The sequence below is a fragment of the Rhinopithecus bieti genome, unplaced genomic scaffold (assembly GCF_001698545.2).
Source record: "Rhinopithecus bieti isolate Rb0 unplaced genomic scaffold, ASM169854v2 scaffold_60, whole genome shotgun sequence".
Classification (NCBI taxonomy): Eukaryota; Metazoa; Chordata; class Mammalia; order Primates; family Cercopithecidae; genus Rhinopithecus; species Rhinopithecus bieti.
The window spans coordinates 2,356,229-2,369,910 of record NW_016803192.1 but is presented as its reverse complement, the minus strand read 5'-3'; positions in this window follow the sequence as shown (position 1 = coordinate 2,369,910).

Genomic DNA, 13,682 nt, shown 5'->3' with positions numbered 1-13,682 from the left:
GATTTTCCAGGTGTTGTGTGTCTCAGTTCCCCTGGCTAGGAAAAGGGATTCCTTTCCCCCTTGCACTTCCCAGGTGAGGCGATGCCTCGCCCTGCTTCAGCTCTTGCTGGTCGGGCTGCAGCAGCTGACCAACACTGACTGTCTGGCACTCCCTAGTGAGATGAACCTGGTACCTCAGTTGAAAATGCAGAAATCACCCATCTTCTGTGTCGCTCGCACTGGGAGCTGAAGACTAGAGCTGTTCCTATTCGGCCATCTTCAATAGTGTTTTAAAATATTGCTTGATATGAATGGAAGGATCTGCTACTCTGTATAGAGTAGGAACTCAATTGCTTAGTGTAGGTGGTGGGTGCAGAACATAGTTTTACATGCTTCTTTCTGCTTATCTCTGTTATGCATATTATATATAATAAATATGTATAACTTTTTAAATCAGAATAAGTTATAGAAAGTATTACTGAAAATTATACTAAATTAAACCATAGGCCCTTGCAGGCATTTTATATTGAGAATTATAGACTTGAGAAGAGGGCATCCCAAAAGACAGGAGTCTAAACACTATAATTAAGTAGGGGAATAAGCCAAGGCCCAGAGAAGTAAAGTGACTTGCTCATGGCTGGAAGTAGAGGTGGGTGGGGAGGTGGGGGGAGCCTGGATTAGAATCTCAAGTCAGAACTCTTTGAGTGTTATCCATATAGTTTCTATGACAAACATCCTTTAACATATATGTGATATGCAGATAATTTAGTTGTCCAGATAAAAACTACTCTGAGATCTTCTCTAGGAGTTCACTGGGAGGAAATTGAAAATTTTCTTAATAGTGTGATCAAATGTCTAGTGCCATTTGACTTGAATAATATGCCCAATTATAAGATAACACACTTTGTCATTCCTGGCAACAACTAATCTCAAACACATCACACTGATTGGGCTGCTCTACAAGGTGGGCTTGAAGCCCAATATCTGCCCTCTCCTATAATGACCTAAACATATCACCAGGTATCATAAAAAGGCTAAGCCCAGAGATAAAGGAGAAGTGCAGTGAGTAGACCGCTCCATGTAAAGGAAAAGAAAAATCATATTTTAACACTGCCAACAGGAGCTCCAGATGAAATACTCTGCTCTCTGTATCCATAGATTCTGCATCTGTGGACTCAACCAATGGCGAATGGAACATATTTTTTAAAAAATGAATGGTTGTAGCTGTACTGAACTATGCACAGACTTCTTTTCTCGTCATTATTCTCTAAGCAATACACTATAACAACCAATTACATAGAATGTACATTGTATTAGGCATTCTAAGTAATCTAGAGATGATTTAAAGTATATGAGAGGATGTCCATAGGTTATATGCAAACACTACATTATTGTATATTAGGGAATTGAGCATCCATGGATTTTGGTATCTGTGGGGGTCTTAGAACCAATCTCCATGAATAATGAAGGAAGACTGTACAATAACGATTTGAGAGAGGTTTTTTAAAAAACTTCATTTTATAATAAGTAACTGAGATTGAGAAGCTAGTCTAATTGTACAAGCTCACAGCTGGTAAATCGCACAGGCAAAATCTGAATGCAGGTTCTCTACCACCCAGACTATTGTTTTTTCCAATTTTTTCTACAGTCATGAATCCCTACTTATAAGGTAATATAATATCCATTGTATAAAATAGACACAATAGAATGTAAAATAGGAAGTGTTGGATCAAATGCAAGGATACAGATGATTATCACAGACTATCAGATAGAAGGCTCAAAGTAGTCAATAATCAGATAGAGTCCGGGCGTGGTGGCTCATGCCTATAATCCCAGCACTTTGGGAGGCAGAGCCTGGTGGATCACCTGAGGTCTGAAGTTTGAGACCAGCCTGGCCAACATGGTGAAAACCCGTACTAAAATACAAAAATTCACTGGGCGTGGTGATGGGCGCCTGTAATCCCAGATACTCGGGAGGCTGAGGCAGGAGAATTGCTTGAACCTGGGAGGTGGAGGTTGCGGTGAGCTGAGATCATGCCACTGCACTCCAGCCTAGGTGACATGGCAAGACTCTGTCTCAAAAAAAAAAAGAAAGAAAGAAAGAAAGAAAGAAAGAAAGAAAGAAAGAAAGAAAGAAAGAAAGAAAGAAAGAAAGAAAGAAAATCAGAGACAGAGCTGAGATGGATGCCCTACCAAGGTCCCCTTTACTAGGCTGTGGCATTCCTCTCCCAGCTGCTATGAGTATTGACTCTGACTGGCTCACAGCTGCTTTTTTTTCTGGAGAATAGCCCTCAGCTGGGGACCAATGGGAACTAATGCAAACTGCCTCGTTGAGGAGGCAACCCACAGACCACAGTTAACGGATATGGAGGTGTCAAAGGCAGACCGCTTGCCTCAAGGTGAGACACACTATGTGGTACAGTTCATGTTCCAGAGCTCCCCATGGCATCTGATTGAGGCCTGTCTCCAACTGAGACCACATCTTTGCTTAGCTTCTTCCTTCTGCCCCATTTTGCTTCCCCCATTCTGTTTCTCCTGAGTGTGCTCCTTCAGTCAATCACTTGAATGAGAATTACAGGTGCCAGATTAAAGAAAAGCAAATAAACACATGCAAGACACTCATTTAAATTTGAATTCCAGATACATAAAAAATAATACTTTAATATAAATGCGTCCTATGCAATATTAGGGACATACACTAAATTCTTCATTGTTCATCAGAAATTCCAGTTTAACTGGGAAATTATAACTTATCTGGCAACCCTAGTAGGAATTTATATCTCAGACTCTGCTTCTAGGGAATCCAACCCACAACAACGTCTCATTCAGATTAAATATATGAAAGGAACTAGTTGTGGGAAATTGGATGGATTGTGTAGAAGGATTTTATTGGAAATAGCTATGGAGTTCCAACCGCCTTTCCCCAAAGTGGAACAGTGTGCTGTGCTGTCTTGTGATTCTGTGCTAGAGAGAGGGGCTGTCACTGGACCACTCAAAGTGCTTCACATCTATCCTAGCAGCTGGGGCCATGGTGGAACAATTTACCTGGGAGTTCTAACACAGCTTGAGGCAGGAGGGTTTAGGGTACAGTGGGGAAAAATTGCATTCTCCCTGATGGCAGTTAAGGAGTGTGAATTTCAGAGACTAGATGAGGAACTCATGGGAGAAATGGGAGCTGGAGTCATTTTTCAAGCGATTATTTCCTAGAGGATGGCCTGTTAGGGAAGGGGACCCCAATAGGTTACAAAGCTGACCGAGGGGGTTTCAGGAGTAGCCAGTCAAAGGAAAAGTGCAGCCTAGGGCAAGGGTTAAAATTTTTTTCTGTAAAGGCTCAGAGAATAAATATTTTAATCTCTGTAGGCCACGGAGTCTCTGTTGCAGTTATTCAGCTCAGTCATCGTCACACAAAAGCAAGCATAGACAGTATGTAAGAGGATGGGCATGGCTATATTCCAATAAAACTTTATTTATAAAAACAGGCCCTAGGTGGGATTTGGTCTGCCTGCCATAGTATGCCATATCCTGACCTTGGATCAAGTAGAGTCAATCAGAGGGGATTAGCAGGGGAAACTACAGAGAACCTGTGAATTTGCCTAGGAGCCAGTTTTCTCTAAATGTCTAACCATTTTATGTTCGTATCAGTCAAGCACAATTATTTCTGCTCACCTTTCATTTCTTTTCTCCCCAAACTCCAGCTTTGGAAGGGTCAGACACTGAGATTAGTAAAGCAAGGAAGAGTGAGCAAAGAAGACTAGGTTAAATTTGGAGTCTTTTCTTAACTATCTAAATTATTTTTAGAAATGTTATAATTATTAAAATTACTTAATTCTTTAATTATTTTTAAAATTATCATTCAGATTACTTAATAAATTTTAATTATTTTAATTATTGAATTGAGGCTATAATATAAAGTAACTGTAGAATTTTCTATTAATTGTGTAACCAGAAAAGGCACAAGGTCCAGTCAGTTTTTATCTAGTCACTGGGAAAGAATGTCCTCCCCAGAATAAATTTTAAAGGGATAGCAAGAGACAAAAATAAAGATGAGGCTGGTCACAGTGGCTCACGCCTGTAATCCCAGCACTTTAGGAGGCTGAGGTGGACAGATCACCTGAGGTCAGGAGTTCGAGACCAGCCTGGCCAACATGGTGAAACCCCGTCTCTACTAAAAATACAAAAATTAGCTGGGCGGTGGCTGGTGCCTGTAGTCTCAGCTATTTGGGAGGCTGAGGCAGAAGACTTGCTCGAACCTGGGAGGTAGAGGCTGTAGTGAGCCAAGAGCGCACCACAACACTCTAGCCTGGGTGACGGTAGAGAAACCCTGTCTCAAATAAATAAATATATAAATAACAATAAAATAAAGGTGCTTTCTTATTACATGTAATTTGTCCTGCTTGTCTGAGGTACTTCTTACATTTATATTTGTAGGTCCTTGCCCAGAATTGAATCTGAAAATGTTCCCAATATTGAGAAGTCTCCAAAGCAGGCATGCAAAGTGGTTCTTGAGAGAAAAGGTTGGTTTTGAATTCCAGTGAGGCCTGGAGAACACAAAGCTATGCGAATTGCAGGTGAGTCAAAGCATTCCTGTCCCCGTAAGTCTTCACCCTCCTTTCTGTTCCCATGAGGAGTGGGACAGGTGAGGACGCCAGGAGCAAGAGCGAGTGTGAGGGGCACATGGAGAGTGAGAAGAGGGGAAAGACTGACCACACTCATTTCTCTGAAGACAGTAGTGGGCTGGTGGGTGGGGTTAGAAACCTCATCTTTGAAAGATTTGCTTTGTTAAAATGTGACTTGATAGTCCACATTTTAATCTCTCAATTAAGACTGTTTGTGACATACGGTGACTGTAGGACTTTCCAGTATGTAAGAATTAACATAGAAGTTATGGGACTGCCTTACTTTGCATTCAGAGGTGGAAAAAGCCTATTCTCCTGGAGCAAGGCGGAGAGACCAAAACAAAGTTGTCTCTCTCTTCACAACCCATGAGTCCCACATGTTTAATACACTGGGTAAACAGATAAACATGAAATGGGGCCCAGCTCTGGGAGCCCTGTGGGGGGGCCTTCCCTCACTCTGCAGGGCCCTGCTCCCCAAGACCTCCCTAGGAAACCCAGGAGGAACAGTTTGCCAATCACTGCCACATATCTAGCTCTCCCTTAATGCGGAGGCCTGCAGAAAACAGCTTAAAACTGACTAAAAGTGTGATGATACCAATGAATGACTTCTTGGTGTTTTCCTTAGCATGTGCCACAAACTGACATCAGAGTGCATTCCAAAGTAATAGCGTAGTTTAGGGGTCAGAAAACTTTTCCTTCAAGAGGCAAGATAATAAATATTTTAGGCTATTCAGGCCATATATTATCTGTGGCAACTACTCAACTCTGCTGTTTTTCTTGAAAGTAGCTATAGATAATGCATAAACATAAGTGTGATGATATTCCAGTAAAACTTTATTTACAAAAACAGGTCTCATGGACTATAGTTTCCTAACCCTTGCTGTATTCTCTTGAAGCATCTATGTCTTGTTTTTCCAAAAAGAGGCCCCATTTTCCTCCAGGATGACCCCTATACCACCAGCTCTACTCCCAGTCTGTGTGGTTCAGGTGGCTCAAGGTGTACGCCTCTAAATTCAGGGGAGGACATGTCATTCAGATCTGAACAAACATAGTATGCCTCCCTGTGTCGACTGCTATTGACTTAGGGTGAGTACCTGAGCGGTCAAAGTCAAATAAGATTAGGTGAAGGGACTTTTGCTTTAATAGCTTTGGATTTTAGGCTGGAAAGATGTAAGCCTGAAATATTGGGATGAACTGGGAAAAGGAATCTGCCTATCTCTGGTGGGATTCTCCTAATACAAAGATTTGTTTCTAGGGAAATCTGAGGGAGATATGGGAGTCAGATCGGGAAAGCAGGGAGACCAAGCAAGGATGCAATATCAAGCAAAGTCCCACAAAGGGCAGTTTGGCCTAAGTGCTGAGAGAGGTGGGGAAGCTTTGGGGCCAATCTCAACTGTGAAGTTGTTCTCATTGGGGAACTTTGCACCTACCAGTCATTGATTAAGGTCTACCCCTGGAGAACTTAAATTCCTAGGCTATTCTTGCATTCAGGGCAGTAGTTGCCAATAGTGGCTTTAGAGCATGAAAGCAAAGCACAGGTGCTATCTATCAGAAGACAAAGCATGCCAGGTTAAGTTGTATGAGGACCATGTGTAGAAAACGGACAGCTTCTGCTACACTGCTAGAGAGAGAAGTGAATTTTAAAAGTAAAAATAAGAGATGGGGAGAACATGAGGGCTTATGACAATTTTTGACCTCGGTGTCCAGCTATTCCAGAAGCACTAATTTACCCCTGGATTTTAAAGTCACTTGCGAGGAATAGGGGGAGAGGAGGAATCCCTATAAGTTTTCTATTACTTGCAAGCAAAAGTGTCTTAATGGAGAGAGACACACAATTGATCAGACTTTGCCATAACACAGAGTAGGAAGAAAACAAACCTTAAAAGGTGGCATATTGGCCTGTGGATCTCAAATCTTGGAAATGACTTCTCTCAATGGAGCTTTTGTGTCTCTATTTCTATTCTTATTAACAACCCAATTGTGGAATTGCAGGGGTAGAAGTCTTTCACACCCTTATAAAAATCCAACTTCTGAGAATGAGGGAGGGCCTGAAAAGTCTGACCCCCGTTGGGGACAAACCCCAGGTGCACTCGAGCCCTTAATAAATAATGGAGAACCAGTAGAAGAAAAGGCAAGAAACGTGGGAAATGTGATATCTCAGTTCCAAGGCCCGGTGGACCAACTTGGCAGTCTTGGATAGAAACAGATTAAGTGTGAGAAATCACTCATCCCTAATATATAGTTGTTTCATGGACTTTGCCATTGTGAGAAGCATTCAGCCTCAGTAAGTCACAGACAACAAGATGTGCATTTTTTCACTTCAGAGGATTTAGCCAGTTGATTAACTACAAAAAGAGGGAGCTTGGTGGGTAAAAGACTAAGCTTTCACTTCAGGGAATTGTGGTTGAGCCCTCCAAGAAATGGAGTTCAGGTCTCAGCTCTGGGACTCTCAAGGATAATAGCTCACATCAGAAAACCACAGTAAAGGATTTGGCAAGCGGGGACCAGGGCAGGCAGTTGGATGGGCAAGGAATTATGGGAAGTCTCTCTTCCCATCCTCCCAGGTAGGGAAATTCTTAAAGAGATGACAGAATAAGTGGAAAATATTAGAAATCTAGCACTAAGTCTGATTTGAAATTGCCTCATATTTTTAGAAAACAAAGAATGTGTGGTGCTTACAAAGAAAGATGATGGTCATAAAAATATTCTTCCTCCCTATCTTTGTATATTCTTTTTCTTACTTTTAAGGGAACCTACTTACCAATGGGATAGGAAATCAGAAAAGCACAGAGACTCACAAATGTCAATGTATTCAGGACTGAACTTACCAATAGGCAAATTAGATTAGATGTAACAATACGAAATTACTAACATTTGACAACTTTTAATCTACACAAATGACAGTTTCATATAACACAGTCTAATAATTTTGATATTGGGAAAAGAGTTTCACTAAAACAATTTGATATTAAATAATTCAAAAAAGTGTTGAAGCAGCCTTCATAGTAAAAATCAGAATGTTGAATGTTTTTGTGTTTTCTGGTATTTATAGTTCAGTATCGCCTTTAATTTGAGTTACATGTTGAAGGTGAGGTGGAAGCAGAATAAATTTTTCAGAACTTGGGTATATAAAGATCCCATCTGATCCCTGGTTACATTCATCGTATGAGTCTCTGCAGGTCTTTCTCTAGTAAATGTTATTATTCCAAACACCTAATAAAGGACCCTGACTCCACCATTTAGTACTTGTATGACCTTAGATCACACGGATGTAAGACCTTGTATATCTAAGCCCCAATAATCCCTTCTGTTGAAACGTAAGATAATAAAAGTGTATTATTCAATGAGATAATCCATGTAAGGTACCTTCACATCCTAAGCACTGGATAAATAAATACTAGCTAGGATAATACAAGTTATTATTGTTATTATTATTGTTGTTATTAGTAGGGCAGGTCTGGACAAGCCAGAAAAAGCAGGAAGCCCATTTTCCATTTTGTCAGCCTTCCAAGTTCACCTTTCTGAGCATTCATCTCTGGCATTGGCAATAAGGAAAGAACCCGAATGTAAAGTTAAAAATCTGGGCTCCCATCTCTGCATTGTCACTTCTCAACTGTACAACCTTAAGCAAGTTACTTAAAAGTCTCTGAGTCTCAGTTTGCTTATCTGTAAAGGTGAGGAATAGCCATCTGATGGGTTTGTTCATAGTAGAGATTAAATATAAAATGGTGACCCTGTGCTTGATACACAGGAGGCACAGATTAATGTTCTCCCTCTTTCCTTCCACCCAGTGAGTGACTCCTTGGATGCCTAATGGCCCTCTGTCTAATAGGGCCTGGTCCTTCCCTCTCTGTCTTCCTGCCCTTCCTCTTGCACAGTCAGAATCTCAGTTCCTCAGATCTTATTCTACTCTCAGTCTCATAGAGCAGAGCAGTAAAGGCAGTAATGACATTCATTTACCCAGGAAATGTTCTTGATTACCCACTAGGTGCCAGCCACTGGGGTTACAACAGTGAACAAAACAGACAAAAATCCCTGCCCACAGAGAACTTACTGCCACAGGGTTTGAGATGAGTTTTCTGTTACTAGTAGACAACAAAGTAAATGGCATATATAGCATGTGAGATGATGATAATTTGTAAGGATAAAAAAATAAAGTGGAAAAAACGCATAGGAATCATGTATGTGTATTTTAAAGAGATTGCCTAGGAAAGGCTGACTAGGAATTTGACTATAGCCTTGAGGAAGGGAGGAATATTTGTGGGGAGAGGTGACTTCAAATGCTACAATCCTGTTGTATAATACATAATCTATGTGACAGTGTTTTTGTATCAAATTCACAATTATTAGCTTTCACCCCTAAATCCATTCCAAGGTTTATTTACCTTTGACAATCTTCTAATACTGTGGATAGGATTAAAAACTGGTATTGGGCAAGCCAGGTTAATAGTTACCAGGTCCTGACATGATAATGTTACAGAAATGTCCATTTCCACTTAATTACCACTGAAGGCATCTTGATTTTCAATGTCCACCTCCTCTCCCTTTGGTCAAGATTCTTTTGTCCCGAAAACGTTTTCAGTCATATCAAACTAGTGTGCTGTTCTACAAGGCCATGGTCCAGAGGCAAGCTCAGTAGTGATTAGAACTCTCTCACGAGGACAGCCAACACACAAAGCTTACAATGTGCTTGTCATAGGGCTAAATGCTTTACATGTTTTATCTCATCTTATCCTCTCAACAACTCTGATGGAGGTTTCTTAATTGTCATCATTTTCCAGATGTGGAGAATGAAGAACAGGAAGGTTAAGTAACTTGCTCAAAGCCATGCAGTTTGTAAAGCAGTAGAGATGAGACTTTGAACTAATTGTACATGTAACCACCATATCGTTGGTTTCTAAACTCTAGTATGCTCTAGAACCACCTGTAAAGCTTGTTGTGAAACCTAAATTGCTGGACTCCACCCACAGAGATTCTGATTCAGCAGGTCTGGCATGGGATCTGATAATTTGCTTTTCTAACAAGTTCCCAGATGATACTGCAGCAGCTGCTGCTGCTCTGAGGGTCACATTTTTAGAACCACTTTGCTGCATTATATTTCTTTAATCTAGAAGGGACTAACTTTTCAGATGATATGACAAAAAATATTTCTGTCCTTAAAAATAAACTTCCATTGTGTTTATTGATAACAAACTGGGGAACCAGGGTGCTTATGCTAAGTTCAATTTAATTGGCCCTGAGCTCCTTTTCGGAGTTGCCAATCCAGTGCCTAAAAAACAATGGCACCAGTACTTCTTAAAGGCAGAATGTGATCAGAGGAATCTGAGAGTTCTGGGGGTCCACAGAAGCAGGCACACAGAAGGTAGGTCATTAAAATAATGACCCCAAAGAGTCACCCCCCTGTGTCTATACTCTGTGATGTGATGCTGCCACTCCTTCCATAAAGAGGTAGAATTTATTTTCCCTTCCCCTTGAATCTGAGCTGGCTTATTGCTTTAACCACTAGAAATGTGGTAAATGGGCCAGACACGGTGTCTCATGCCTGTAATCCCAGCACTTTGGGAGGCCAAGCGGGGGGATCACCTGAGGTCAGGAATTCGAGACCAGCCTAACTAACATGGTGAAACCCCGTCACTACTAAATACAAAAAAAATTAGCCAGGCGTGGTGGTTCATGCCTGTTATCCCAGCTACTTGGGAGGCTGAGGCACAAGAATCGCTTGAGCCTGGGAGGCGGAGGTTGCAGTGAGCCAGGATTACACCATTGCACTCCAGCCTGGGCAACAAGAGCGAAACTCCGTCTCAAAAAAGAATGTGGCAGATATACCAATGCTCAAGTTCTGGAGCCTACATCTTAAGAGTCTGCAGTTTTTGCTCTTGTCCTCAGAGATCACTATGATGACGCTCAGGTTAGTTTACCTGCTGGGGGCATGTAATGGACAGTTGAGATGCCCCAGCCACCAGCCAGTAGGAGGAGCCACAGACAAGTTGTCGGAGGAAGTGATCAAGAAAGCTTGCTGGATTTTCCTTCCAGATTGGCAGTCTCTGCCTGCTCCAGCCCACTCACCAGCAACTACTGAGAAACTCCAGTTACAGATTTCAAACCCACTGCTTGCCTGGCATTGGAAAGTCCCATCTTAACCTGCAGGTGGGTTCCCGTATCAGGGTGTTCCTAAGCCTGAGTGCTGTGTTTCCCTACGTGGACCATGAAAGCGGGGTCATGACATTATCATAGTATCATATAGAGCTATTTTTTTCAATTATCTTATAACCCTTCTGGTTAGACCAAGAATAACCACACTTGCTAAACAACCTTTAGATTAGCACAAGGAGAGCAAGCTTTGGGCAAAGAACTTTGGCAGCCAACAGTATCTATCCAGGATCTAATAACACCATTCTGTTTTTATTGAGCATGTGTGCTAGTGTCATTTATGTATAATGATCCTGGTTTTTCATTTGTGTTTGTGATGTGAAATTTCCTTTTCAAACAAATGTAATAATTTTAAAACTATATTCACGTGTACAGAAAATGTATCATAAATGATAGCATTGGAAATAAACACACAGCAAACCTGTGACAGCAGTAAATGAGCCCAGGCCAGGTTCATGAGATTGGCTCACAAGGCTAAGACAAGTGTTCTCTCACCTCACAGACCTCCAGTCCTTCTGCCTTGCCCTTTAGAACATGTGACCCAGTGGTCATGGGACAACTGGCCTGGGTCCCTGTTTGCCTTTCTCTACATTTTCTTCCCCTTTTCATTCCAGGTCCTCAGAGAGGGGCCCTTCCAGGTTTCCAGAAGAGTTGGAGAAAGTGAAGCACTCATTCCTGTGGAAGTGGTCCCCCATCTCCTGTCTCTTCCTTCCCTAGTTAGCATTCAGATCTGACTGTATAGTCTCTTTAGTGAGAAGGTTTCTTAGCCCCTCAAGGCCCTTTATTTTCCATTTTTGAAAAATGGAGGTACTTTTGAGGGCTAGATGTGTGTTTTTGCGGGGGGCGGGGGGAAACTCCTAGGACTCTGAAGAGCTGAGAAGGCCTGTTGACTTACAGCTGGTTCTAAGCCCTAGGCTGTGAGAGAGAGAGTTGTCAGGGGCCTTAGAGTTTCGTTTGATAGCCTCAGGCCATGCTCACCAGGATGGGAAGGCAGCAGGCACTTAGAGTGAAATCCTAGCTCAAGACTATAGATGGAACATTTGCGAAGATCTCTCTTATGATGTATTTTGGTATCTAAAAAAGGCATACATTCAGCAGGAAAGCAAAGGATGCAGGAATGCTCAATATTTAAGCAGTTTATATTTAATTTTTTGTATGTGCCAGCTACTGTTTAACACACTGGGGATACAGAAGTAAAGGAGACAGATAAGGACCCAGCTGTCATGGAGATGGCATTATAGTAGGGGAGACATAATATAAACAAATACATGAAATAATATACTGTATAACACCAGGTAGTGAGAGTAGCTATGAAGAAAAATTAAGCATCTTAATGGATCGAAAGTACGTATGTGTCTGTGGGGTGTGTGTGTGTGTGTGTGTGTGTGTGTGTGTGTGTAAGGTTCTAGCCTTCCCTAGGGACTTTAGCCTCCCAAAGACACTCCCATAAAGGTGTAAATTAAAAATTGAGATAATTTAACTCTGTTGCTACACATGGTGGTTATGGGGATGGGGGAAACATTCTGGAAGAAAAGGTTTGGCCAGGACACGGGGATGACAATGAACAGGGCACTATCCCTTGTGACTGGGATTCCCCTTCCTCCAAAGTTACCCCTCATCTTAGCCCCTGCAATGCCTTAACTCTTTAGAGTTTGGAAATTTCCTCTCTTACAATTGCATTTTTATTGAAGGTAAAGCAAGAAGCTCTCAAGGCAGCTGCTTTGGGAGAAACATTTCGTTCTGTCCTCTGCTCTTGGAAAGTCTTGGTGATGCTAAAGAGGAGAATGGGAGAACTGTTTTGAGTTTTCTGTTTCTCTTTCCTTGTTTTGTCAAATGCCTCAAAAAACCTGTTGATTAGTGGTCCCCGGCACTCTCCACATGTCAGTACAGTGTCACTAGCAGTGTTCCTGTTATCTATTGTTGCATAGCCCTCAAATTTAATATCCTAGTTCAACAATTTATTATTATCTGTATATTCTCTGTGTTGGCTGGGCTCACCTGGATGGCTCTCCTTTGGGGTCATTCATGCATTTGCAGTCTGATAGAGCTGAGGCTGGAGTTAGCCAAAGGCTCAACTAGGCTGGATGCCAAGGTAGTTTCTTCATTCATGTATCTGGTGCTCCAGTCCCTCGCCTTGTGACTACTGGTTAAAGCAGTCACAGACCACTCAAATTCAAGGCAATGGAAGAATAGACACAATCTTTGGTGGTGAAGTGTCATGCATGTACTAGGAAGGAAGGAATTGGTGGCAATCATGTAGACACACTACTTCAAGCAGCACAGGGGTGCATCCTCCCAGTGCTCAGGCAAATTCTGACAATATCAGGTCACTAAAGGGAGTTCTGAGGGTTGGGACTTCTGTGGTTATTATTCTGAAGGATTTTAGGGGTTACTACCCCTAAAAATATGAGATGTCACTATAGGCATCATTAACATCAGTCAGCAACAATATGTGGTTAGCCCCTGCTCCAATACACTCCAGGCCTCCCAACCCCTGAAAAGAATATTAAACTCTACCTGCCAAATGAATGTATCCTAAAAGTTCTCTAGAGTGGCTGTGAAACATGGGAAAAAGCATGCTCTTGGCTACACATGAGACATGGACTTGCCTTTAGGTTCTGCCACACAAACTCGCTTGGCAAATCATTTTTCTGAGAAACATTATCTGCAAAATGAAGACAATAATATATAATGTTGCTTTAAGGATTAAATGGATTAACCAATGTCAAATACTCATTGTAAACATTGAGTAAATGGTTGCTGAGGCATTGATAGAAAAACTAGTTCCCTCAAATGAAACTTTTAGAAAGAGCCTTGTCTTAGGATTAGGTTAAATTTTTTTGGTGACAGGAAACCCAAAATAACTGTTGCTAAAGTTAGGTAGAGCTTTACTTCTCTACCACATGAAAGAAAACTGGGAGTAGGCAGTACTAACCA